This window comes from Canis lupus, chromosome 26, assembly GCF_011100685.1.
Source record: "Canis lupus familiaris isolate Mischka breed German Shepherd chromosome 26, alternate assembly UU_Cfam_GSD_1.0, whole genome shotgun sequence".
In the NCBI taxonomy this organism is placed as follows: domain Eukaryota; kingdom Metazoa; phylum Chordata; class Mammalia; order Carnivora; family Canidae; genus Canis; species Canis lupus.
Genome location: NC_049247.1, coordinates 13,593,028 through 13,602,767, shown reverse-complemented (window position 1 = coordinate 13,602,767; position 9,740 = coordinate 13,593,028). Strand labels below are relative to the sequence as shown.

Below are 9,740 nucleotides of genomic sequence, written 5' to 3'. Positions count from 1 at the left end.
CTGCCTCTCTCTGTGTGTCCCTCATGAATAAATAAGTAAAATCATAAAGAAATGAATGAATGAATGAATGAATAAATAAATAAATGTTTTCTTTAGGGTTCAGGGTTTTTTTGTTTATTTTTGCAGGGGAGTGGGTGTCAATGGAATGGAAAGCGGGGTGTAGCATGGGTTAATGGACTTTCTTTGGTGGGCCCTAGTGAACGCAGTTGTCTGGTTAGTCCTGGCTTTCAGAAAATATTTGCCTTGACAGTATGGGCAAAACCAGATTCTCTGCAGTTCTAAGACTCTGGGGGAGTCATCTCTGATGTGGCAGGGGCAGCTCTATAGTCAGTGCAGCTCCTGGGAGGAACACACATGCCTAAGGTCAGAAATGACCTGTGAAGACCCTTGGAGAGGCATTAAATTGGAGGCTGGTGTGTTTTCTCCATCAGTCCAGCGCAGCCAGGTTGCGGGCGACGTAGGGGAAGGTTGTCTGATTGTTCAGTTGAGCACCAGATGAAGAAGTTGGCCAGCTTTTCGAGGCCATGTTGCATGAAAACAGTAGATATTTAAGCACCGGACTCCTGCTGGGGGCAGAGAGGCGCTCAGGAGCCGAGGCTTACTGAACGGGGCCCAGTTCCACGCCGTGAGAATGGCAGGTGAAAGCTGCCTGGCGCTTAAGTTCATTTATCCCGTCTTTTCTCTCATTATTATGTTATTGTTATTTTTACTATTCTGCTGAGTGCCTATAGTTGAATCTGCATAACATAATTGCATACATTAGAGAACTACACTCTAATGGAAATTTTTCTTGAAACCACTTGCTTTTCGATATGAGAGTTCCACCCTCCTGGCTGCCGAAACTGGGCTTTAGGGAAATCAGAGCATTTTCGTCTCTGATCCTTTCTGAGAATAAAACTTGGCCAGCTGAGCTGTCCGTGTGGCTCTGCTGAGGGATTGCATCTTCTGGCCAAGTTGGGTCTTGTCCACAGTGATCCGGAAGCCAATTTTCTGAATAAATCGCAAAATTGTTCCTGAGCTGGTGTATTTACTCAAAACTCATCTTCTATGGCTCTGAATGCATAACAGTTGTGGATAGATTTTGTATCTTACAGTATTTTATGTAGTCTAGTACTTCCCAGAGTGTGCTCCGGGGAACACCAGGGTAGAAGCATATTCTGTGGAAAAATCATTTCCTGGACTGAACAGGCTTGGAGACCACCAGCTCTTGGATCTGCATCCACACTCCACTGAGTCTAAAGTAAACACATCTGGGTAGCTTGGTTTAACGTACACTGGCCAAACCTGGTCATCCATGGAATCATCTCTTTGGTGCACTTTGGGAACCAGAAACATAAAGAAGCCTTAGGAAGGAGCCAGGGTGAGGCCATATCCATACCACACTCTCAGGCCCTGGGGTAAAGCTGAGCTGGAAGGTCCTGGAATGTTTTAAGCTGATCTGAACTGGACTGGCCTGATAAAGACAGGAAATTTGCCAGAAAGCTATAGGCTCTGCCATGAGGCCACTAAGGGCCAGGAAAGGAGGATTTGTAAGAATATAGGGCTGGTTACTGTCCTTGGAGGAAAATTCAACCCTTTCATGTTTGTACCCACTGGGCTCAATAAACCTGTCACAAAGACTATCAGGCACATCTTCTGTTTTGCTTTTATTTTTTTATTTTTTAAAGATTTTATTTATTTATTCATGAGAGATACAGAGAGAGAGAGAGAGAGAGAGAGAGAGGCAGGCAAGACACAAGCAGAGGGAGAAGCAGGCTCCATGCAGGGACCCCAACTTGGGACCCCGGGACTCCAGGATCATGCCCTTGCCCAAGGCAGGCGCTAAACCGCTGAGCCACCCAGGGATCCCCTTCTGTTTTGTTTTTAAGATTTGTATTTATTTATTTGAAAGAGAAAGCATGCACAAGCCAGGGGGAGGGGCAGAAGGAGAAGCAGACTCCCTGATGAGCAGGGAGCCCCACATGGGGCTTAATCCCAGGACCCTGAGCTGAAGGCAGATGCTTAATTGACTGAGCCACCCAGGTGCCCCATCAGGCACATCTTCTATGTGAAGATCTCACTAGTGGTCCGAATAGAGTTTCCCCCCTAAATCCATGTCTACTTGGGGTCTCAGCATATGACTTTGTTAGGAGATAGGGTCTTTGCAGGGATAAGTAAGGTCAGGATTCAGGTGATCACCCTGGATTAGGGTGGGCCCAATGACAAAGTGTTCTTTGGTCGAAAGGGACATACAGGGACACACAGTGAGAGGCCGTGTGAACACAGGCAGAGATTAGAGCAAAGCAGCCACAAGTCAAGGAACACCTGCTGCCACCAGAGCTGGAAGAGGCAGGAAAGAGTCCTCCACCAAAAGGAGGGAGAATGGCCCTGCTGACACCTTCACTTCGGGCTGCTGGGCTCCAGATCTGTGGGAGGACACATTTGTTCAGCCACCAGTTTGGGTCGAAATGTCACGGCAGCCCCAGGAAACTGATACAACTGCGATGCTAGTGTCACCTTCGCTTGGGACGGGATTCCCCATGCAGATTGCCACTGTAGATCATGCACATCTCTGACAACGAAAGTATAAAGGGTGCATGTGAACTTGCAAGGTGCTAATTTTTGCACCTGAGGTGGATAATTAGTAGGAAGCAGCGTGCCAGTGTCAAGAGCTCAGACACAGGGTGGAACAGGGGAGAGAGTGCAGAGCAAAGGGGCGGTTTGGGGAACACTGGGGGATGACAGGGTATAGGGAGGGCAGGAAAGCCCATTAATCAAGGCAGATGAGTCACCTAGAAGTCCTAGAGCAGGCTCTCAGGGAGCCTGGCCTTGGCAGACCTGAGAAGGACCTGCTCCCTAAAGAGACAGCAGCTAGGAGGAATCGAACGGGGAGGGAACCCCCAGGCCAGGTTTGCTGTGATTTGCCAGGTGGAGGGCCCAGGCACTGATTTTACAGTTAATCTCTTCTCCCCGGAGACAGCCCTGACATTCCAGTGGACTCCTGGTCACTTCTCACATTGTCCTTTAACTTTCCCAGATCTCCAGTCTTTAGTTGTGTGACCTTCAACTACTGGCACCATCTCTCTCTGCCTATTTTCTGACCTACAAGATGGAGAGGTGGGCTGTAAATCATATTTATCTCATAGAACATCGTAGGCACTATGTGTGTTAACACAGGCCCGGCTCCTGGCACGGAGCAAACACTTGCTTTGTTAGCTACCGGTACTGTTACTGCCATCGTGTTTAGAACCGTGTTCCTACCTACCAGCTTTCACGTATTGAGCACCTCCTGTGTACCTGGGGGTGCTGAGCAATGTAGCCATGATTTTAATTCTCCTGGCAACTGCAGGAGGAAGCACTTGTGAGTGTCACCTTTTTACCAAAGAAGAAACTAAGGCTGGGAGAGGATAGGAACATTGACCCGGAATCACACAGATGGCAAAGCCAGGTGTCAAGCTCATGGCCCCGACCACATGCAGTATCCAGTCACACTTATTATGGCTCTATCTGGAAGTGTGCGGGATGATCGTCTGTGCTCTGCAGGTGTAATTTGTACGCCTAATACTTATGTATCTATTTGGCTGGTCTGTTAGAGAAATAGAGATGTCCCTTTTACAGTAATTTCCTTTTAAGCTCAGTGAGTCCTCACTCTGGCAGGACACAGATGAAATTCGGAAGGCTACAAAGATTAGCATGGCCCCTGCCCAAGGAGAACACCCAAATTTGTGAAGCCTTCCAGATTTTCATATCTTATGTCACTTATATCTCAATAAAATAAATAAACAATCTACATTTATTTATCAGCACCATTCACAACAGCCAAAAAGTAGAAACAGCTCAAATGCCCATCAACAGATGAATTGATAAACGAAATGTGGTCTATCCATAGAAGAGACTGTTATCCATCTATAAATAGCAACGAAGTACTGATGTGCGGGGAAAATATGCTGAGTGAAGGAAGCCAGTCACAGAAGGCCACACGCTGTATGATTCCGTTTACGTGAAATGCTCAGAATGGGCAGACCCATAGAGATAGAAAGCAGATTAGTGGTCGTCAGGGCCTGCAGTGGTGAGAATGGACACCAACCTCTTCACGGGCATGGGGTTTTATTTTGGGGGGACGGAAGTGTTCAGACTAGCCAGGGGTGGTGGTCTTACAACACCGCAAAGGTACTAGACGCCACTGGATTGTTTTCTGCAAAATGGTTACTTTTATATTGTGTCATTTTCACTTTATTTTTTTAAAAGATTTTATTTATTCATTTACGAGAGACCCAGAGAGGGAGAAGCAGGCTCCATGCAGGGAGCCCAACGTGGGACTCGATCCCAGGTCTCCAGGATCACAGCCTGAGCCAAAGGCAGATGCTTAACCGCTCAGCCACCCAGGCGTCCCTCACTTTCACTTTAATAATTAAACTTGGGGCCCCTGGGTGGCTCAGTGGTTGAGCACCTGCCTTTGGCTCAGGGCGTGATCCCAGGGTCTCAGGATCGAGTCCCACATCGGGCTCCTGGCATGGAGCCTGCTTCTCCCTCTGTATGTGTCTCTGCCTCTCTCTCTCTCTCTCTGTGTGTCTCTCATGAATAAGTAAATAAAATATTTTACAAAATAATGAAAAAAATAAGTTTAGAGAAGGAAATTAGCTTACTTAGAGAAGGCTGTGAAGCACATCATAGCACAGGGGGCGTGCAGATGCGGGGGAAATGGTGCAGGCGGTACTTAGAAACAGAGGCGCTGCATTATGCCATGAGGAGTGCAAGGCATCTCCTCGAGGGCCGAGCCTGGCAGAGTCTTGCCCTCCTTTTGTCCCCCCCCCCACCCCCGCAGCCGGCTCAGTGCTTAAGAAATACTTGTTGAGTTCAGCTCAGCCCGGCTCAGCCTGGCTTAGTTAATTGAGTTAAGGCGAGCTGCGTAGTACTGAATGCACCAGCTGGCTGGCCTGGAGGAGATCCAAGCTGAAGATGTTACGAATCACGCTAATTCAATAAGCTGCTGCGAGGTAGTCTAAGTAATGAGAGCGCGCGCCTGCCCGTACCTGACTCACCCGTGTTCCGCTGGCACCTTATGAGCCGTGCCCACTCGTAATATAATAGTTCTTTCCTTGGGATCCCCTGTGTGTGTTTGCTGAGGACGCCGGGCAGGGAATGTGGGAGAGAAGTAAAAAAGGGAAACACAGAGCTCCTCAGACTCAGCTGGAAGCCCCCTGGGTGGTGGAAGGAAGGGTCCCAGTGAAAGAAGCAGAGAACTTTCTGTCTGCCTGTCTGTCTGTCTGCCTGGGTGCAGGGGCCGTGACCACAAGTCTACATCTTCCTTGTCCGAAGCACTCCCCATGCGTCTAGTGTAGCAATATCACCAAAAGCTCATGCGCTGGACTCTGATTGCCTGAGTCTGAAGCCGGCTGAGGATCTTAAAGGAATGAATTCATACGTCTGCACCTCTCTCTCCTCACCTGTAAAATGAGGGCAATGATTGTACCTACTGTACAGGGTGACGGGAGGATTTAATGAAGTGATACCCGTCGGGCACTTAGCACACAGCTCCGAGGACAGCCTAAGCGCTCAGGAAGGTCAGCTGTGAGGATTTGCAGTGGCCAGTGCTACGGAAAGGTGTGTTTGAAACACATGGCTCGGCTGGGGCGCGGAGACCAGCTCTGCAGACAGGAGAGCACAGAGCAGAACAGTTAGTTGTTTGTAAACATCCTAAACAGAAGCACATGGCTCACTCCTGGAGGTTCTTCTGGAAGGGTGATGTAAGCTCCCAGAGAGAGGAGGGAGTAGTAGGAATCTGGCTGTTGTTCTCCCTTCTGGCAGGATCCTACCTACAAAGTGAGTCCCCAGTGGCAGCCCACACCCAGAGACTAGAAAAAAAAAAAAGTTGCAGAAACTTCCCTCTTTCTGCTCCATTAGCGTGACGATCTGCGTCCTTGGCTAATAAATCAGGCCTGTGTGGCAGGGGTGCGTGCGGTGGTCTCAGCCCATGGGTCTCTAACTATAGGGTCACCTACAGGGTTACAGGTGGAAAAGGTGGGAGATGGGCGTCCAGAGATTCACCGAGCGCTGTGCTGCTGCATGGTCTTGGTTAAGTTCCTACCTCTTTCTGAGCTCTTGTTTCTCATTCAGGAATGAGTGAGAGGGCAAGGGTTGGAGAAAAACCAGTGATCTCAAGCCTTAAAAATATGATGAGCTATTTCTTTAAATGAAAGCGTACAAGGGAGCTGAATGTACAAATAGACACAAGAATTGCTTCACAAAGGAGGGTCCTATAGGCACAGCCTCTGAGTCCCGTCACCTACCCTCCTTGCTCCTCCCATGTCTTCCTCCCTCCCCCAGCTCCCAAGGTGCACATTCTGAAACCTGCTGACTAGAATGAATTCATGTGGCAGGACAGGGCTAGAGTCCCAGGGTGGGCTAGGGCATGAGGGGGTCCCTGAGGTGGTGTCCAGAGCATGGAGAAGGTAGAGGGCAGATCTGCACGCACGTCCACCTGCCCCTTACCGGCAGTGTGACATGGGAGTACAGGATATCAGGTCTTTCTGCCCTTTATTCCTCCTTCTGGCAGGAGCACCCTGGTGTTCTTTGGGGACCCACGAACTCTTACTCCATGCATGTGGTTTGACTATGCTTTGGCGGTGAGCACATGACTGAGGCCTGGGTAATCAGATTATTCTGTCCCCCTTGCAGTATAGTCATTGGTTTAGTAACAGGCAGCTGAACCTATCAGACCCCACCACACCTAACCTTGAGACTTTTACAGGCAACCAGAAGAAAGCTTGGATTTGACTTCAGGAAAAAGTCAAAATGGTGGAGAGAGCCCATCTAAAAATGAAACCAATACAGGGAAAAGCAGAGCCAAAGAGATGAAGAGAGGCAAATTCCTGAAGATTTCATTGAAGGCCTAGATCCAGCCATGCCTGAAGCTAAGCTAAGACAGTTCTTGCTCCTCAGTTAAAGAAACCAATACATTTTTGATTTGGCGTAAGGCCATTTAAGATAGGAACTTGTCATTTTGCAGCTGAAACCTCATGACCAATACACACAGGCAAGTTATTTCTCCCGTAAGTTTCAGTTTTCTCATCCAGTAAGTGTCTCTAAAAAGCTATAAACCTCACCTTTAAGTGGCTCTATAAACACATATATCACAGCAGCCACAAGACATGAGCGATAGCGGGCAGTCCTGAATATGTCTTAGTTCTAAGAAAAAGCAAAGCACGTCCACTTTATTCTCTCAGGGAGGGTCGGGGTCAGGGAGAGCAACAGATAAATAGACGTCCGTTACAAATAGGAACAGAGAAAGCAGGGAAAGTCACATACCAATCGGAAAATGCCATGGGGAGGGCATGAGGCCCTGATTTGGGATTTTTCAATTAGATGGGAGTGGTCAGCAGAGGGCTAAGTTTCCTGCAGTTCTGGAAGCAGGGCTGAGCCTGAGGGAAACCCCAGCCATATAAGCCCCCATGCTCTTGGGGCTAGGGAAATTCTAGGGGAACAGTTGAGATGAATTTATCTTGGAGCAGAAGGTCCAGAAGACAGAGCTCTAGAGCTGTGGGTGCACTCCTGACAGTCCATTGCAGTTCACAGCCAACTTCGCACACGTGGAATGTTCCCTGGACAGACAGGCTGGCCTTTTGTGGCTCAGGAGAGCTGTTCCTGGGGAATGCCATCTCAGAATGCCCTTGTGGTCTGCTCAAGAACCCTTGAAATCGAAAGCCCCGAGCTCCCCTGTCACAGCCACGGCACATAAATACCACCAGGGGGGATTTCCCACGGGATTTTTTGCAACCACTCAAATGTTTCATTTCCCATTGTTTGCCAGCCCCTCTTGGAGACTCAACTGTCAAAGCAGCAGCAAACACAGGCTGCTTTTCCCCCAGGATCCCATAGTGCTCGCTCTTGCTTCCCTTCCGTGTAGGGAAGCTGGTGTTGGTCGGATATTAGCAGCTCGGCCAGGGAATACGGTCTGTTAGTCAACTAGTGAAGCAAGTCAGCAAAGGGAATACCCGGCTCTACCCTGCCCACCCTGCTGGGGAGGCAGAGCTCGGGGCCATCCCCCTGGTTATTATTATTATAATCGTGGCGACTAATAATTATATTTATAGAAAGAAATCCCTTCCACAAATCCAAGGCACTTGACCAAAATGCATGATGCAGCTGTTAATTTTTCGCTCTTTAAATATGGACCCACAACAATTTTTCCCTCTGACTCAGCGTGTTTTAATGGAATTCCAAGTTGTATTCCATACATCCGTGTGTAGAAGAGATCATCTGTATTGATTGGCGGCGAAGCATCTGTTTTAGACAGGCACCTTGCTAGGCATTCTGGGGACTCGAATACGAATGAGGTGTAGATGCATGTCTGTAAGGAGCCGTCGTTTAGGGAGGCACGGAGATTTCAAGGCAACATGAAATGTGATGATGATGGGGAGTCTGTCCAGGGGGTGTTGGTCTGAGGGGTAAGTAGGAGTAGCCAGGGCAGCCCCGGTGGCTCAGCGGTTCAGCGCCACCTTTGGTCCAGGGCCTGATTCTGGAGACCCGGGATCGAGTCCCACGTCGGCTCCCTGTGTGGAGCCTACTTCTCCCTCTGCCTGTGTCTCTGCTTCTCTCTCTCTCTGTGTCTCTCATGAAAAAATAAATAAAATCTTAAAAAAAAAAAAAAAGAATAGGAGTAGCCAGAAGGATGTACACGTGCTTTGTCACCAGTTGGCACCGTCTGAATACATGTAGTAGCATTGCCCTGGGCACCCAGACAAGGCTGGGCACATGTGGAATAGCATTGATTCCGTGAGGTCAGAAATGGTGAGGATATCTGTAAACATCCCTTCACCAGGGCCAGCCCCCATCACAACAGAAGTTGCTCCCCATGACAAATTCATTTAAGTAGCCATTCATTCATTCATTCACCCATCCATCCATTAAAGCCACGCATATGAATGAATTTCTTTAGGATGTGCCAAATAGAGACTGGGGCTGGGGACAACCATTAAATGAATATATAAAATAATAAAGAAATACGTGATACAGGAACAATCACTTACACCTATGAGAATCTGCATGCCCCTCATTACCCATCTCCTACTTTTTGCCCAGTGCTCCGCGGGCTTCCAATTTGGATCAGCGCTTTGTGCTGCAAAACCCTGAAGACCAACCAGAACTCCCAATGGAAAGAGGCGACACATCCCAGCTTGCGTGGCCCTGTCTACAGCCATGGACGCTCTGGATCCCGCCAGCAAGACCGGGGCAGGCAGTTTAGGAGCTTCTCTCTTCTCTTCCGCAAAGCAAGAGTGCAAGGCTCAGAGAGGTGAAGGGACAGAGCCTGCCTGAGGTCACAGGGTCACACAGCCCTTGAGCCTGGGATCGCTGTGCCCACTTTTAGGACAGCAACAGCGGAGAGAAATGGGCATTTTCTTTTCCCCAAATCCCACTCTGTGTCCTTCCTTGCAGATGAATCAAACATGCAAAATTCCACCTGGAAGGGAAACCTAAGATCTTGAGACAGCCAAGTCAGAAAGTAGGGACTGCGAGATTTTAACACAGGGCACGCATTCCAAGGCATCTCCTAACAGGACCCCTCCTCCCTGCCGCCTCCGAGTGCGGAGTGCGCGGGTGTAAGGCTGGCCAGAGGGTGACCTGAATGAAGTCACCGGGACTGACGTTTAGCCGCATCTCTGATAGCCCAGCCGTCCCACTATTCCGCGAGGAGGGTTTTAAGACTGCCATTTTCCAGATAAGGAGGCCGAAGCCCAAACCACACTGAACTAGCCAGTCGC

General features: G+C 49.0%; 1 non-coding gene across 1 annotated transcript; it reads left to right on the top strand.

Moving 5' to 3' along the window:
- The first annotated feature begins 3,620 nt into the window (after nt 1-3,620).
- Nucleotides 3,621-3,724, top strand: LOC119866277. The gene has a single exon (XR_005379599.1). It is a non-coding gene; the product is annotated as a U6 spliceosomal RNA (small nuclear RNA).
- The last annotated feature ends 6,016 nt before the right edge of the window (nt 3,725-9,740 follow it).